Source organism: Scyliorhinus canicula, chromosome 10 (genome assembly GCF_902713615.1).
Source record: "Scyliorhinus canicula chromosome 10, sScyCan1.1, whole genome shotgun sequence".
Classification (NCBI taxonomy): domain Eukaryota; kingdom Metazoa; phylum Chordata; class Chondrichthyes; order Carcharhiniformes; family Scyliorhinidae; genus Scyliorhinus; species Scyliorhinus canicula.
In genome coordinates this window covers 190,367,461-190,384,704 of record NC_052155.1, presented here as the reverse complement: position 1 = coordinate 190,384,704, position 17,244 = coordinate 190,367,461, and the positions used below count along the sequence as shown (strand labels likewise).

Here is a 17,244-nt window from a genome sequence, read left to right as displayed (position 1 = left end):
CTCATATGTCACAGCAATAACAATGTCATAGAACGCTCGCAAGTAATTCACCTTCAGTGTGAAATCTTAGTGCATTATGGCAACTTGATGGAGTGGCATGTGGCACAGTGGTTAGCACTGGGACTGCGGCGCTGAGGACCCGAGTTCGATCCCGGCTCTGGGTCACTGTCCGTGTGGAGTTTGCACATTCTCCCCGTGTCTGTGTGGGTTTCACCCCCACAACCCAAAGTTGTGGAGGTAGGGCAGCACGGTGGCCTAGTGGTTAGCACAACCGCCTCACGGCGCTGAGGCCCCAGGTTCGATCCCGGCTCTGGGTCACTGTCCGTGTGGAGTTTGCACATTCTCCCCGTGTCTGCGTGGGTTTCGCCCCCACAATCCAAAAATGTGCAGAGTAGGCGGATTGGCCACGCTAAATTGCCCCTTAATTGGAAAAAATAATTGGGTTATCTAAATTTATAAAAAAAAAGATGTGGAGGTTAGGTGGATTGGCCACGCTAAATTGGCCCTTAATTGGAAAAAATAATTGAGTACTCTAAATTTATAAAAACAAAACAAACCAAAAAGAAATTATGACAAATTGATTCCACAGTAACATGACAGTAAAGTTCCTCGATCTGTATTTTATAATAATAATCTTTATTGTCACAAGTAGGCTTACATTAGCACTGCAATGAAGTTACTGCGAAAATCCCCCAGTCGCCAAGTTCCGATGCCTGTTCGGGTAAAATCAAAATGTCCAATTCACCTAACAAGCATGTCTTTCGGGATTTGTGGGAGGAAACTGGAGCACCCGGAGGAAACCCACACAGACATGGGGAGAACATGCAGACTCCTCACAGACAGTGACCCAAGCCGGGAATCAAACCTGAGACCCTGGTGCTGTGAAACCATAGTGCTAACCACTGTCCAAGCCATCAAGACATCAAGTGGTTTATTTGAAGTTTGTGTCTTTAACGTGCTGGATGGAGGAGATTTTTGTGAGGCTTTTGACAGGTTCTGAGTTTCGGTCAAGTGTAGTTCACCCACTCATTTCAGAGATTGAAGCAAGTAGAATCATAGCATCAAATTACTAATCTCATTAATTTACCTTCTGCCGTTGAACAAAATAAACTATTATTAACAAAGCTGAGTGACGTCATTGGTGCTATTATCTAAAACACCCGTGCACCCTCATTATTATCAGCTAAATGAGCACACAGTCATTGTCAGAATCTAATTGGCTTTCTCCTGACCAAATCTCAAACTGGAAGCTTCACTGTCCGATGTAGAGCATCAGAAAGATTCATTTAACAAGAAAGAAAGAAACACATTTTTAAAGATTTTCTCATCATTGAAATGATGCGAGCATTTCACTGGGACCAGAAGACCCGGGTCAGTAATTTATTGTTACATGATTTACTCACAGCAAATATAAAAAATGGCTTGTTCTGGTTTTCATTCATTGCAAATCTGACAGGGTGGTTCAGCGATCACTGTCTGGTGCTTGGAGTTGGGAGTTGGAAACACATTTCTCCGGCGTCACCTGCCCCACACCCCACCAACCCCCACCTCCACCCTCCTCCTTCCACCACCTCTGAACTACATGGAGCTGGGAACTGGGAGCAGATCATCCTCTGAACGACATGGAGCTGGGAACTGGGAACAAATCAGTCCCTGAACTACATGGAGCTGGGAACTGGGAACAAATCAGTCCCTGAACTACATGGAGCTGGGAACTGGGAACAGATCAGTCCCTGAACTACATGGAGCTGGGAACTGGGAACGGTTCAGTCCCTGAACTACATGGAGCTGGGAACTGGGAACAAGTCAGTCCCTGAACTACATGGAGCTGGGAACTGGGAACAAGTCAGTCCCTGAACTACATGGAGCTGGGAACTGGGAACGGATCAGTCCCTGAACTACATGGAGCTGGGAACTGGGAACAAATCAGTCCCTGAACTACATGGAGCTGGGAACTGGGAACGAATCAGTCCCTGAACTACATGGAGCTGGGAACTGGGAGCAGATCAGTCCCTGAACTACATGGAACTGGGAACGGATCAGTCCCTGAACTACATGGAGCTGGAAACGGATCAGTTCCTGAACTACATGGAGCTGGGAACTGGGAACAAATCAGTTCCTGAACTACATGGAGCTGGGAACTGGGAACAGATCAGTCCCTGAACTACATGGAGCTGGGAACTGGGAATTAATCAGTCCCTGAACTACATGGAGCTGGGAACTGGGAACGGATCAGTCTCTGAACTACATGGAGCTGGGAACTGGGAACGGATCAGTCCCTTAACTACATGGAGCTGGGAACTGGGAACGGTTCAGTCCCTGAACTACATGGAGCTGGGAACTGGGAACGGATCAGTCCCTGAACTACATGGAGCTGGGAACTGGGAACGGATCAGTCCCTGAACTACATGGAGCTGGGAACTGGGAACGGATCAGTCCCTGAACTACATGGAGCTGGGAACTGGGAACGGTTCAGTCCCTGAACTACATGGAGCTGGGAACTGGGAACGGATCAGTCCCTGAACTACATGGAGCTGGGAACTGGGAACAGATCAGTCCCTGAACTACATGGAGCTGGGAACTGGGAACAAATCAGTCCCTGAACTACATGGAGCTGGGAACTGGGAACGGATCAGTCCCTGAACTACATGGAGCTGGGAACTGGGAACGAATCAGTCCCTGAACTACATGGAGCTGGGAACTGGGAACAGATCATCCTCTGAAATACATGGAGCTGGAAACTGGGAACGAATCAGTCCCTGAACTACATGGAGCTGGGAACTGGGAACAAATCAGTCCCTGAACTACATGGAGCTGGGAACTGGGAATGAATCAGTCCCTGAACTACATGGAGCTGGGAACTGGGAATGAATCAGTCCCTGAACTACATGCAGCTGGGAACTGGGAATGAATCAGTCCCTGAACTACATGGAGCTGGGAACTGGGAACGGATCAGTCCCTGAACTACATGGAGCTGGGAACTGGGAATGAATCAGTCCCTGAACTACATGGAGCTGGGAACTGGGAACGGATCAGTCCCTGAACTACATGGAGCTGGAAACGGATCAGTTCCTGAACTACATGGAGCTGGGAACTGGGAATGAATCAGTCCCTGAACTGCATGGAGCTGGGAACTGGGAATGAATCAATTCCTGAACTACATGGAGCTGGGAACTGGGAACGGATCAGTCCCTGAACTACATGGAGCTGGGAACTGGGAACGGTTCAGTCCCTGAACTACATGGAGCTGGGAACTGGGAACGAATCAGTCCCTGAACTACATGGAGCTGGGAACTGGGAACGGTTCAGTCCCTGAACTACATGGAGCTGGGAACTGGGAACAGATCAGTCCCTGAACTACATGGAGCTGGGTACTGGGAGCAGATCAGTCCCTGAACTACATGGAACTGGGAACTGGGAGCAGATCAGTCCCTGAACTACATGGAGCTGGAAACGGATCAGTTCCTGAACTACATGGAGCTGGGAACTGGGAACGGATCAGTCCCTGAACTACATGGAGCTGGGAACTGGGAACGGATCAGTCCCTGAACTACATGGAGCTGGGAACTGGGAACAGATCAGTCCCTGAACTACATGGAGCTGGGAACTGGGAACGGTTCAGTCCCTGAACTACATGGAGCTGGGAACTGGGAATGGATCAGTCCCTGAACTACATGGAGCTGGGAACTGGGAACGGATCAGTCCCTGAACTACATGGAGCTGGGAACTGGGAACGGATCAGTCCCTGAACTACATGGAGCTGGGAACTGGGAACGGTTCAGTCCCTGAACTACATGGAGCTGGGAACTGGGAACGGATCAGTCCCTGAACTACATGGAGCTGGGAACTGGGAACAGATCAGTCCTTGAACTACATGGAGCTGGGAACTGGGAACGAATCAGTCCCTGAACTACATGGAGCTGGGAACTGGGAACGGATCAGTCCCTGAACTACATGGAGCTGGGAACTGGGAACGAATCAGTCCCTGAACTACATGGAGCTGGGAACTGGGAACAGATCATCCTCTGAAATACATGGAGCTGGAAACTGGGAACGAATCAGTCCCTGAACTACATGGAGCTGGAAACTGAGAACAAATCAGTCCCTGAACTACATGGAGCTGGGAACTGGGAACAAATCAGTCCCTGAACTACATGGAGCTGGGAACTGGGAACAAATCAGTCCCTGAACTACATGGAGCTGGGAACTGGGAACAGATCAGTCCCTGAACTACATGGAGCTGGGAACTGGGAACGGATCAGTCCCTGAACTACATGGAGCAGGGAACTGGGAACAGATCATCCTCTGAAATACATGGAGCTGGGAACTGGGAATGGATCAGTCCCTGAACTACATGGAGCTGGGAACTGGGAACAAATCAGCCCCTGAACTACACGGAGCTGGGAACTGGGAACAAATCAGTCCCTGAACTACATGGAGCTGGGAACTGGGAACAAATCAGTCCCTGAACTACATGGAGCTGGGAACTGGGAACAAATCAGTCCCTGAACTACATGGAGCTGGGAACTGGGAACAGATCATCCTCTGAAATACATGGAGCTGGAAACTGGGAACGAATCAGTCCCTGAACTCCCTGAGCTGGGAACTTGGGGCTAATCCCCAGAAGCATGTGTTTTAAGTTCCTAAATCCTATGATTCAAGCAACTTACACGACTGGCCAGCTCCTGTAAACATCTCAATCCCAAGTCTGGGTGCACATAAGCCCTTTATTTTTTAATTTATATTTAAAAATAAATTTAGATTACCCAATTATTTTCCAAATAAGGGGCAATTTAGCTTGGCCAATCCACCTACTCTGCACATCTTTGGGTTGTGGGGGCGAAACCCACGCAGGCACGGGGAGAATGTGCAAACTCCACACGGACAGTGACCCAGAGCCGGGATTGAACCTGGGACCTCAGCGGCACATAAGCTCTTTAAAGAGAGCCGATCATTCAAAGGTCCTCCTACACCCCCAGTAATCCTAATCTCTCTCGATCTGTAAATGGTAAACTTCATCAGGTGCAGAGCAGAGCAGAGCAGGAAATGTCTCTCCCTGCTGCCCTGCTGGAATATCAGCCTTTCTTTCTGCTGTGATTGGTCTGAAATGTGTCTGTGTGCCAGTTTGATGTATGTCCAGTGGTCCCCTCTGCAGGAGGTTGCTGGCCCAGTGCTGGGAACTGACTGAGTGTAAGTGCAGCTCATGGTGCAGCATGCATGTGAGTGGTGTGTGTGTCTGAGTGTGAGGAAGAGGGCATGTTCGCGTGTAATCAGATGGGCCCTGTTGAAGCAGTCAGTTCCAGCAGCTGCTCAGCTTGGCCCAGCTCCAAATTATTGGCTTCTGTAATTCCATTTATCATGGAGTTGCTTCGAGGACTGGCTTAATGGAATTAAGAGCACGACCTTGAAACACAACAGCCAAGTCTTTAGTTCCAGTGAAGTATGAGCTTTTCCTTCAGAAAGTGATTACTGTAGCAATATTAATTCCACTTACATTTCACTTAAGTCAATGCCTGATGAGACAACACTGCTGTGAACAGAATCCACACAGGAAAACCCTGAAACCATTTTCAGCTGCACTTTGAAATTAATTCTTCTCTCAGTGAATGCATTTTACTCTAAAATCCAGTTAAAGTGCCTGTATTGTCTCAGAGGGGAGGCGAGGAAGCAGTGTGATTATAGTAATGGCTCAGACTCTCCTGGGTCATTGACTGTAGTGATACAATGGCTTGATACAATGAAAGATAGAAGCACGTGAGTGAATCAATCACTGCCTATGTTGGAAAAAGATTTCTGATGTGATTTGAAAGTCCATTTTTATTTTTAAATCTCTTTTGGAGTCCTGGAAACCAACGATTAAAAGCAAAATTCTTAAAGGTCTTCCCACTGCATCTCCCAATTGTAGCCTCTTATCCCCCACCTGCTCGGTTTCCCTCATGCCATAGATCAGCTGCAGGGATCCCAAGCCCCACCTCTGGTCAGTTAGGGCTGCCCAATCACACACTGCAGCCTTGGGCAAGGGAGGTGAAACAGCAGCAAAGCCTCCTGTTGCTGATCTCTATTCAGTGACTGAGTCATGCTTTACACATGGATATCAACTGAGGAGAAGAGAGAGTTCGACTTGGCCATAATTTCTTGGAGCAAGTGTGTAATGATAAATAACGAGAGCGGGATTCTCCGTTGGCCGACACCAGAATCGCGAAACACGATTGGGCGGAGAATCGGTTTTGATTCCGAAATCGTGGGGGCCAGGATCACGTCAAATTGCAATTCTCCGACAGCGGCGTGAATGCGTTCCACTCCGCATGTACAGAAAACGCCATTCGCATATCATTAGCGGGACTGACCCGGTATTCTCCGGGATCTACGCGATTCTACACCTCCACCGGGAAAGTTCCCAATGGCGAGGTTCACTTGTGCTTTCAAAAATTGTGAAGCAGGCGCTGTGATGAGGGAAAGAGAGGGCGTACGGAAAGTGTCCAACATTGCCGTAGTTTTGCTGACAGTATTACCGCTGGCCGGGGGCAGTACCGGGAATGGCCAGAAGGTGGGCTATAGGATCGGTGTGGACGGGCGCATACACCATTGCTGCAGGCAGCCATGCGGCTGCGCACGCAGCTGACTGACCACTGTGAACCTAGCGCCACATGGTGCCACCTCCTCCCCCCCCCCCCCCCCCAGGCCACTCCCCTAGGTACGCTCTGGCGCCAGCCGACCCAGCAACAGGATGGGCATGTGGCACCGCAATCAGTGCCATCTTGTTGGCTGGGATGAGTGTGTGTGGGGAGGGTGTGTGGGGTTTTTGTGTGGGGAGGGTGTGGGGGAGTGTGTGTGGGGAGGGTGTGTGGGGAGGGTGTGTGGGGAGTGTGTGTGGGGAGGGTGTGTGGGGAGGGTGTGTGGGGAGGGTGTGTGGGGAGTGTGTGTGGGGAGGGTAGTTGGCTGGGATGAGTGTGTGTGGGGAGGGTGTGTGGGGAGGGTGTGTGGGGAGTGTGTGTGGGGAGTGTGTGTGGGGAGTGTGTGTGGGGAGGGTGTGTGGGGAGGGTGTGTGGGGAGTGTGTGTGGGGAGGGTGTGTGGGGAGGGTAGTTGGCTGGGGAGGGTGTGTGGGGAGGGTGTGTGGGGAGTGTGTGTGGGGAGGGTGTGTGGGGAGTGTGTGTGGGGAGTGTGTGTGAGGAGGGTAGTTGGCTGGGGTGAGTGTGTGTGGGGAGTGTGTGTGGGGAGGGTGTGTGGGGAGGGTAGTTGGCTGGGGTGAGTGTGTGTGGGGAGTGTGTGTGGGGAGGGTAGTTGGCTGGGGTGAGTGTGTGTGGGGAGGGTGTGTGGGGAGGGTAGTTGGCTGGGGTGAGTGTGTGTGGGGAGTGTGTGTGGGGAGGGTGTGTGGGGAGGGTAGTTGGCTGGGGTGAGTGTGTGTGGGGAGTGTGTGTGGGGAGGGTGTGTGGGGAGGGTAGTTGGCTGGGGTGAGTGTGTGTGGGGAGGGTGTGTGGGGAGGGTAGTTGGCTGGGGTGAGTGTGTGTGGGGAGGGTGTGTGGTCAGGGTCAGTGCAGGATGGTCCCCTGACCCTCCCCCCTGGAACATGGGCACCTCGGCACTGCCCAGCTGGCACCGTGGCAGTGTAGCCACCGAAGTTGGCCATTCCCTCAATACAAAATGGAGGAATGCAAAGCTTGCAGGGTAAAATGGACAAAGTTTGCAGCACAAGCAGGCTGTAACAAGCCACTGTGTATTCTGTCTGCTAAGAGAGCAGACAGCACCGAAACGAACATTCCGCATTCTAATAAGGCAATCTCCGGGACAGTTAACATAGTAATGGAACGATCACAGGGACAAAGGACACAAATAGGGAAGTGATTGCAACAGTGTATGGGAAGCCAGACACCCCGGCACCAGCGGGGTTCGAAGACAAAGCACCTGAAGGCCCGCCCAGTAGCCGAGAGACAGCCTCAGTATTGGGGGGATTCAAACAAATCGATTGGGAAGAGACCCAATCGATCCCCAGCAGATAGAGGGTCCGCCCAAAAGGGCGCGAAGCCCTGGGACCTATAAAAGACAGGTCCCAAACATAGTTCGTTCTTCTTGACCAGCCCTCCTTTCTTGACCAGCCCTCTCGACCAGCCTTTACCGAAGAAGACCTTGACCGAGAGAGAGGAGAGGTTCGGACAGCAGCCACCAGCAAGTAAGTATCTCACAACGATCGCTACTAGAGATAGACACTCCTGACCCCTTTTAACCTGTACCAACCTGAAGTCTGCGGACCCAGTGCAGAGCAAGAGGCCTTGTCCCCTGATTCGGCAGTTCCTTATTCAGATAAGTATTGGTCTATTTAGTGGTAGGAATAGTTTAGTCATCTTAGCGTGTGCATCAGTAGTTTATAATTGTATTATAATAAACTCATTTGTTTGAACTTACTAATTGGTGTATGGTTTTATTGCTTTGAACTTGACCTTGAAACTTGTGGCGGTATCTTAACGATACCTGGCGACTCCAAAGCTAAGTAACGAAACAGAGCCGAATCGAGTGTTAAGCACACTCACCCAGAACGAGCAACAGCACTGCCAAATGAACTTAGAATTTGTTTGGGTGAATCACACCCTTAGTCTCAGGAACGGAGAATCTGACCATCTGTATTTTTAATTTCACAAAATTCTTGCTGCTGGAAGTTTTTGAACTGGGACATTCGTTCTGAAGGTCAGGACACACCCACCTCACACATACAAACAGACTGATCACAGGCAGTAAGGAAACACGTCAATGCTGTCTGTCACACCAACATTTATCCCAAAACCAGCTCCACTAAAACAGATTGGCCAAACTCTCTGGCCGTTGGAATTCTCTTTTCCCGCTGCCAGTGCATCCCCGCCCGCGGCATTCCCGGTGGCATTGGGTAGCTTGGATGGAAAATTCCATTGACAAGTGGCAGGAAGAGTGAATCCCACAAGAAACGCGTGGCTTGGGGAAAGTAGAATCCCACCATTATCAAATCCATATTTCATTAATGTTAGTGGGAACTCGCTTTGGGCAGATTGGCTGCTATCTGACTTCCCAAAGTGACTAAACTTGAAATTAATTGGCTGTAAAGCACTTTGGGATATCTTTTTTTAATATAAATTTAGAGTACCCGATTCATTTTTTCCAATTAAAGGGCAATTTAGCGTGGTCAATTCACCTACCCTGCACATCTTTGGGTTGTGGGGGCGAAACCCACGCAGACACGGGGAGAATGTGCAAACTCCACACAGTGACCCAGAGCCGGGATCGAACCTGGGTCCTCGACGCCGTGAGGCAGCAGTGCTAACCACTGCGCCACCCTGCTGCCCTTACTTTGGGTCATCTTAACGTGATGACTGGTGCTATACGAATCAAGAGTCTCCATTTTGATATTTCATGGTGCCAGATGTAGTCTCTTTTGTGTGTCATGCCCTTTGGTCTGTGTTAGTACCTGTCTGCCAAAACAGGATATAATTATTAATATCAACTACTTTGTTTTCCTGAGTTCTTTGATTAAAGTTGAAAGCATACCAGAAGTACTTCTCAATAGCATATCTTCAAATATTTTCTTCTGAATTCCTAATAAGTGAATACAATTTTCTGATAATTGAGCTATTTATTTAACGAGACATTGCAAATACCAAGTGCATCTTCTGCCCTCAGTTCTTTTTGTTGACTGTTTTCCTGTAGATTGCCAAGGCAGTATTATTTGTTAGTGCCTGAACTCACTGCTCAGATCTTCAGTAACACCACCTGCTGCAGTGCTCCTGGGACCGGAGATTGCTGTGGAAATGATTTCTAGTGCTGCCTCGTTTATAATGAATGAGTAATTGTCCATATGTTTGGTTCATTTTGATGAATGAGCGAGTCACTTCTATTTTGTTAGTGATATTTTTCTGTATCCTTCTTTCAAGAGCAGTGCAGAACAGGCTACAGGCATTTGGATTGCAGTATGATAAGATGGTCATGGGTGACTTTAATCTTCAATAGATTGGGAAAATCAAATTGGCAGAGATAGCCATGAGGAAGAATTTATCGAGTGTATTCGGGACAGTTTCCGAGAATAATATATTGTGGATTAAACCAGGGATCAGGCTATTTTGGATTTGGTAATATGTATGGAGGCAGGTTTAATAAACAACCTCAGGGTAAAAGATCCCCACAGGAAGCAGTACCACAACATGTAGAGTTTAGCATTCAATTTGAGAGTGAGAAATTTGGGTCAGAAACAACTATGATAGAATTAAATAAGGGTAATTATAATGGAATAAGGGCAGAGTTGGCTGGTGTTGACTGGGGAAGGAGTTTAGCAGGAAAGATAGTTGATCACCAATGGCAAACGTTTCTGAAAATAGTTCATGGCTCACAACAAAGTTATATCCCAGTCAGGAAGGATTCTAGGAAGAGGATAAATAAACCATGGTTAACCAAGTAAGAAGTCTTACAACACCAGGTTAAAGTCCAACAGGTTTGTTTCAAACACTAGCTTTCGGAGCACAGCTTCATTCACCTGAGGAAGGAGCAGTGCTCCAAAAGCTAGTGTTTGAAACAAACCTGTTGGACTTTAACCTGGTGTTGTAAGACTTCTTACTGTGCCCAGCCCAGTCCAACGCCAGCATCTCCACATCATGGTTAACCAAAGCAGTGAAGGATAGTATCAAATTAAACTGAAAGAAAAAACATATAAAGAACATATAATATAGCAAAGATTAGTGGTAAACCAGAGGATTGGTAAAGTTTTAAAAAAACAATAAAAGATGACCAAAAAAAAAATGAAGGGGAGAAGATAAATTGAGGGTAAACTAGCAAGTAATATAAAAAAGGACAGCAAGAGTTTCTTTAAATATATAAAATGGAAGAGAGAGGCCAAAATGAACATGGGCCCTTTGGAGAATGAGACTGGGGAAATAATAATGGGGAAACAGGAAATGGCAGAGGAGTTGAACAAATATTTTGCATCAGTCATCATGGTGGAAAACACTAATAACATTCCAATAATAAATAATTAAGGGGCAGAAGTGGGGGAGGAAATAAATACAACAATGATCTCTTGGGAACAAGTACTGGGGAAACTAATGGGACAAAGGTGGATAAGTCCCCTGGACCTGGAAGGTTGCATCCCAGGATATTAAAGGAAATAGCTACAGAGATAGTGGATACAGCTAGTAATCTCCCAAGAATCCTTAAATTCTGGAAAAGTGCCAGAGGATTGGAAAACTGCCAATGTAACACCTTTATTCCAAAAAAAGGAGAGAGACAAAAAACAGGTAACTATAGGCCAATTAGCTTTACTTCAATCATTGGGAAAATGTAAGAGTCCACTATAAAAGCTGTGATAGCAGAGCATTTAGAAATACATAATCTAATCAAGCAGAGTCAGCATGGCTTCATGAAGCGGGAATCATACCTGACAAATTCATTAGAATTCTTTGAGGTAGTAATGAGTAGGATATATAAAGGGGAACAAATAGGTGTAATATACTTGGATTTCCAAAAAACATTTGATAAGGTACCACACAAAAGGCTACTTAATAAGACTAGAGCCCATGATGTTGTGGGTAGTTTATTAGCATAGACAGAAGATTGGCTAACTGAGAGAAGGTCGAGTTGAGATAAGAGGGGCATTTTCAGGGTGGCAACCTGTACTAGTGGAGTGACACAGGGATCAGTGCTGGGGCCACAATTATTTACAATATACATTAGTGACCTGGACGAGGGAAGTAAATGTGCTACTGACAAGTTTGTGGATGACACAATAGGTGGGAAGGCAAATGGTGAGGATGACAGGGTCTGCAGAGGGATAGAGACAGGCTGTGTGTGGGGGAAAACCTGGCAGAGGGAATATAATGTTGGAAAATGTGAAGTTCTGCACTTTGGTAGGAAGAATAAAGGAGCTGAATATTATTTAAATGGAGAGAGATTGCAGAAAGCTGCAGCACAGAGGGATTTGGGGATCCTTGTGCATAAATCACACAAAGCCAGCCTGCAAGTTCAGCGGGTAATTGGGAAAGCAAATGGCCTTTATTTCAAAGGAAATGGAGTGTAAAAATAGGGAAGTCCTGCTCAAACTATACAAGGCTCTCGTTCGACCACAGCTAGAATATTGTGAACAGTTTTGATCTCCTTATCTAAGTGAAGATATACCAGCATTGGAGACTGTCCAGAGAAGATTCACTAGGTTGATCCCGAGTGTGGAGGGATTTTCTTATGAGGGGAGGTTGAGTAGGTTGGGTCTGTACTCACTGGAGTTTAGAAGAATGAGATGTGACCTTATTGAGACATATCGGATTCTCAGGGGGTTTGACAGAGTCGATGCTGAGAGGATGTTTCCCGTGTGGGAGAGTCTAGGACCAGAGGGAAGCATCTCAGAGTAAAGGCTCACCCATTTAAGACAGAGATGAAGATGAATTTCTTCTCTCAGAGGGGAGTGAATCTGTGGAATTCTTTACCGCAGAGAGCTGTAGAGGCCGGGCCGTTACCGCAGAGAGCTGTAGAGGCTGGGTCATTGAGTATGTTCGAGGCTGAGATAGACAGATTTTTAATCAGAGAGAATCGAGGGTTATGTGGATAAGACGGGAAAGTGGAGTTGAGGATATGACGTTAGCCATGATCTGATTGAATGGCAGAGCAGACTCAATGGGCCGAATGGCCCACTTCTGCGCCTACATCTTATGGTCTTATGGGTTAATTATTACATCAATTATATATTTTAAACAACAGGACATTCAGATTATGTTAAAACACATTACTTTTCCTTAATGTTTGTGTATTGTATTTGGGGGTGGATGCTGAGCACTGCAGTACAAAAGGATGAAGAGTATTAATGCTGCTGTAACTGCCACTATATCAGTAGGGGGGTATAAGGGGCTGCTCTATCCTCACACACACGGCTGTAGACCGCTCCATAGCCATGGATTCTGCTTCACCTGTGAAGAAGACGAGGAAATGATAATCTGGAGCAGGGCTTATATCCCAGGAGTAGCTTCATTCATCCAGAAGGGGTCTGATTAGGGGGCTGTTTTCAACTATTTCACTAAGCATTATTTCGCAACTGCAAATGTATCATAGGATGAGCAAGAATGTTACCATGGCAACTCCTATCACTATTGATGTGATGCTGGTTACCATACTCCATATGAAGCAAAGATAATTGTCAAAAGTTACTTGGTGGGTGTGGTTTTGTTTGCAAAATGTTTCTAAATGCACAAGGCTACCTGATGAAGGACAGATGTTGCTGTTCAAGCACCTGACCAGAATGCTCACGTATGAAAGCTGCTGACACAAGCTCTCCCGGCCATTTTCATTTCCACTTCCCAGGCAGCCTGGATAAATCTGATGTGTGGCCCGGATTCTTCCGCCCGCCCACCACAAGATCGCCACGGGCAGGGAGCGGACCATGTAACGGTCCATTGACCTCGGGCAGGAATTTTGGGTCGTCAGGCGGGCACGGTCGGGGAATCCCACCCACAGGCAGTGGAGGGGAATCCCACCCACAGGCAGTGGAGGGGAATCCCACCCACAGGCAGTGGAGGGGAATCCCACCCACAGGCAGTGGAGGGGAATCCCACCCACAGGCAGTGGAGGGGAATCCCACCCACAGGCAGTGGAGGGGAATCCCACCCACAGGCAGTGGAGGGGAATCCCACCCACAGGCAGTGGAGGGGAATCCCACCCACAGGCAGTGGAGGGGAATCCCACCCACAGGCAGTGGAGGGGAATCCCACCCACAGGCAGTGGAGGGGAATCCCACCCACAGGCAGTGGAGGGGAATCCCACCCACAGGCAGTGGAGGGGAATCCCACCCACAGGCAGTGGAGGGGAATCCCACCCACAGGCAGTGGAGGGGAATCCCACCCACAGGCAGTGGAGGGGAATCCCACCCACAGGCAGTGGAGGGGAATCCCACCCACAGGCAGTGGAGGGGAATCCCACCCACAGGCAGTGGAGGGGAATCCCACCCACAGGCAGTGGAGGGGAATCCCACCCACAGGCAGTGGAGGGGAATCCCACCCACAGGCAGTGGAGGGGAATCCCACCCACAGGCAGTGGAGGGGAATCCCACCCACAGGCAGTGGAGGGGAATCCCACCCACAGGCAGTGGAGGGGAATCCCACCCACAGGCAGTGGAGGGGAATCCCACCCACAGGCAGTGGAGGGGAATCCCACCCACAGGCAGTGGAGAGGAATCCCACCCACAGGCAGTGGAGGGGAATCCCACCCACAGGCAGTGGAGGGGAATCCCACCCACAGGCAGTGGAGGGGAATCCCACCCACAGGCAGTGGAGGGGAATCCCACCCACAGGCAGTGGAGGGGAATCCCACCCACAGGCAGTGGAGGGGAATCCCACCCACAGGCAGTGGAGGGGAATCCCACCCACAGGCAGTGGAGGGGAATCCCACCCACAGGCAGTGGAGGGGAATCCCACCCACAGGCAGTGGAGGGGAATCCCACCCACAGGCAGTGGAGGGGAATCCCACCCACAGGCAGTGGAGGGGAATCCCACCCACAGGCAGTGGAGGGGAATCCCACCCACAGGCAGTGGAGGGGAATCCCACCCACAGGCAGTGGAGGGGAATCCCACCCACAGGCAGTGGAGGGGAATCCCACCCACAGACAGTGGAGGGGAATCCCACCCACAGACAGTGGAGGGGAATCCCACCCACAGACAGTGGAGGAGCAACTCACCACCGGCATTCTAAATTTGCCGTCTTGTACCTGAGAGTCCACTGCTCGAATATTGAAGCTGCCACACTTGCCAAGTCTTGTTCAATGGTACTCAATGTGCCGTTGCTATACAGTTACTGGAACAAACTTCACAATTGGCTTGGTTATATTTCAGGAATGAAAATGTTCTGCTCCCAAGCTAATGCGAGAAACTGCTTTTACAAATCAGTAACGTAAAGTAACCTAGAAACATACAAAATAGGAGCAGGAGGAGGCCATTCAGCCCTTCGAGCCTGCTCTGCCGTTCGTTGCAATCATGGCTCATCATCACCTTCAATACCCTGATCCCGCCTTCCCCCCATATCTTCTGGTCCCCTTTGCTCCGAGAGCTATTAACTCCTTCTTGAAAACGTACAATGTTTTGGCTCAAATGCTTCCTGTGATAGTGAATTCCACAGGCTTATAACTCTCTTGGTGAGGAATATATCCTCATCTCAGACCTAAAAGGTTTATCCTGTACCCTTAGACTCTGAGCCCTGGTGCTAGACTCTCCCACCATTTGGAATATTCTACCCGTATCTACCCTGTTTAGTCCTGTTACAGTTTTTTAGGTTTCTATGCAATTCCTCCTCATTCAGCATGGTAGCACAGTGGTTAGCACTATGGCTTCACTGCGCCAGGGACCCGGGTTCGATTCCCGGCTTGGGTCACTGTCCGTGCGGAGTCTGCTCGTTCTCCCCGTGTCTCCGTGGGTTTCCTCCGGGTGCCGAAAGACGTGCTGTTAGGTGAATTGGACATTCAGAGTTCTCCCTCTGTGTACCCGAACAGGCGCCGGAGTGTGGTGACTAGGGGCTTTTCAGAGTAACTTCAGAGCAGTGTTAATGTAAGCCTACTTGTGACAATAAAGAATATTTTCAAAAAAATTCTTCTGAACTTCAGTGAATATAATCCTAACCATCGTGTGTCAGTCCTGCCATCCCAGGAATCAGTCTGGTAAACCTTTGCTGCATTCACTTGATAGCTAGAACATCCTTTCTTAGATAAATAGACCAAAACTGCAGACAATATTCCAGGTGTGGCCTCACCAAGGCCCTGTATAATTCCGGCAAAATATCCCTGCTCCTGTACTCAAATCCTCTCGCCATGAAGGCCAACATACCATTAGCCTTCTTTACTGCCTGCTGCACCTGCATGCTTACCTTCAGTGACTGGTGTACAAGGACCCCAGGTCTCATTGCACATTCCCCTCTCCTAATTTATAGCCATTTAAATAATAAGTTGCCTTTTCATTTATCCACATTATACCACATCTGCCTCGCATCTGCCCACTCACTCAGCCTGTCCAAATCCCGCTGAAGTATCTCTGCATCCTCCTCACAGCTCACCCTCCCACCCAACTTTGTATCATCTGAAAATTTGGAGATGGTGCATTAAATGCCCTCATCCTCTTCATAATTCATTTTCCAACTGTATTATCGGCACATTTGGGAACTCCCTTCATCCAAATCATTTATATAAATGTTGAACAGTTGAGGTCCCAGCACTGATCCCTGTGGCACACCATGCGACACATCCTGCCAACCAGAAAAATACTTATCCATGCCAACTCGTTGTTTCATGTTGGCTAACCAATCTTCTATCATATGAGGGCTAGTTTAGATCAGTGTGCTAGACAGCTGGTTTGTGATGCAGAACAAGGCCAGCGGTGCGGGTTCAATTCCCTTCCCAGCTTACCCGAACAGGCGCCGGAATGTGACGACTAGAGGCTTTTCACAGTAACTTCATACTTGTGACAATAAAAGGTTATTATTATCAATGCTATTATGTTGCACCTACACCATGCAAAAAACTTGGATGTGGCACCTTATCAAATGCGTTCTGGAAATTTAAGTACAGCACATCCACCAGTTTCCCATTATCCACAGCACATGTGACTCCTCCAAAGAACTCCAATAAATTGGTTAAACACGAATTCCTTTTCACAAACCATGTTGATTCTGCCTAATTGCTTTGAATTTTGCAAATGCTCTGCTATTTTTTTATAGTGACTTCTAACATGTTCCCAATGACAGATGATAGACTAACTTGCCTGTAATTTCCTGCTTTTTGTTTCCCCTCCCCTTTTTAAATCAAGGAAGTTACATTTGCTATTTTCCAATCTAATGGGACCTCACCAAATCTAGTGAATTTTGGGTGCTGGAAATCTGAACTAAAACAATAAATGCTGGAAAACTTATCAGGCCAGGCAGCGTATGTGGAGAGAGAAATAGAGTTGTTTCATGTCAATAACTTTCAGCAGAACAGGGAAAGGTTAGAAATGTAATCGATTTTAAGCAGTTTGAATGGAAGAGGGTAGAAAAATAACAAAAGGGTAAATCTGCCAATTCCTGGTCAGCGGACTGCTTCAGTATCTGAGGAATCGCGAATGGTGCTGAAATTGTACAATCATCAATGAACACCCCCCCCCCCCCCCCCCACCCCCCCACTTCTGAGCTTTGGATAGTGGAGAGGTCATTGAAGCAGCTGAAGATGATTTGGAGCTAGGACACTATTTTGAGGAACTTCTGCAGTGATGAGGTGGGACTGAGATGATTGGCCT

At 48.3% G+C, this 17,244-nt stretch overlaps 1 protein-coding gene across 4 annotated transcripts in view; it reads left to right on the top strand.

The window, feature by feature from the left end:
- bbs9 (Bardet-Biedl syndrome 9) overlaps positions 1 to 17,244 on the top strand; it is a 537,991-nt gene that overhangs the window by 370,970 nt on the left and 149,777 nt on the right. Inside the window, exon 23 of one of the 4 annotated variants that reach the window (XM_038810385.1) lies at positions 5,023 to 5,033. The exons of the other annotated variants lie outside the window; for them this stretch is intronic. The gene's annotated coding sequence lies outside the window, so the exon portion shown is untranslated. Of the gene's footprint in view, positions 1 to 5,022; positions 5,034 to 17,244 lie in introns of those variants that run through there. 4 annotated transcript variants of the gene reach the window in all.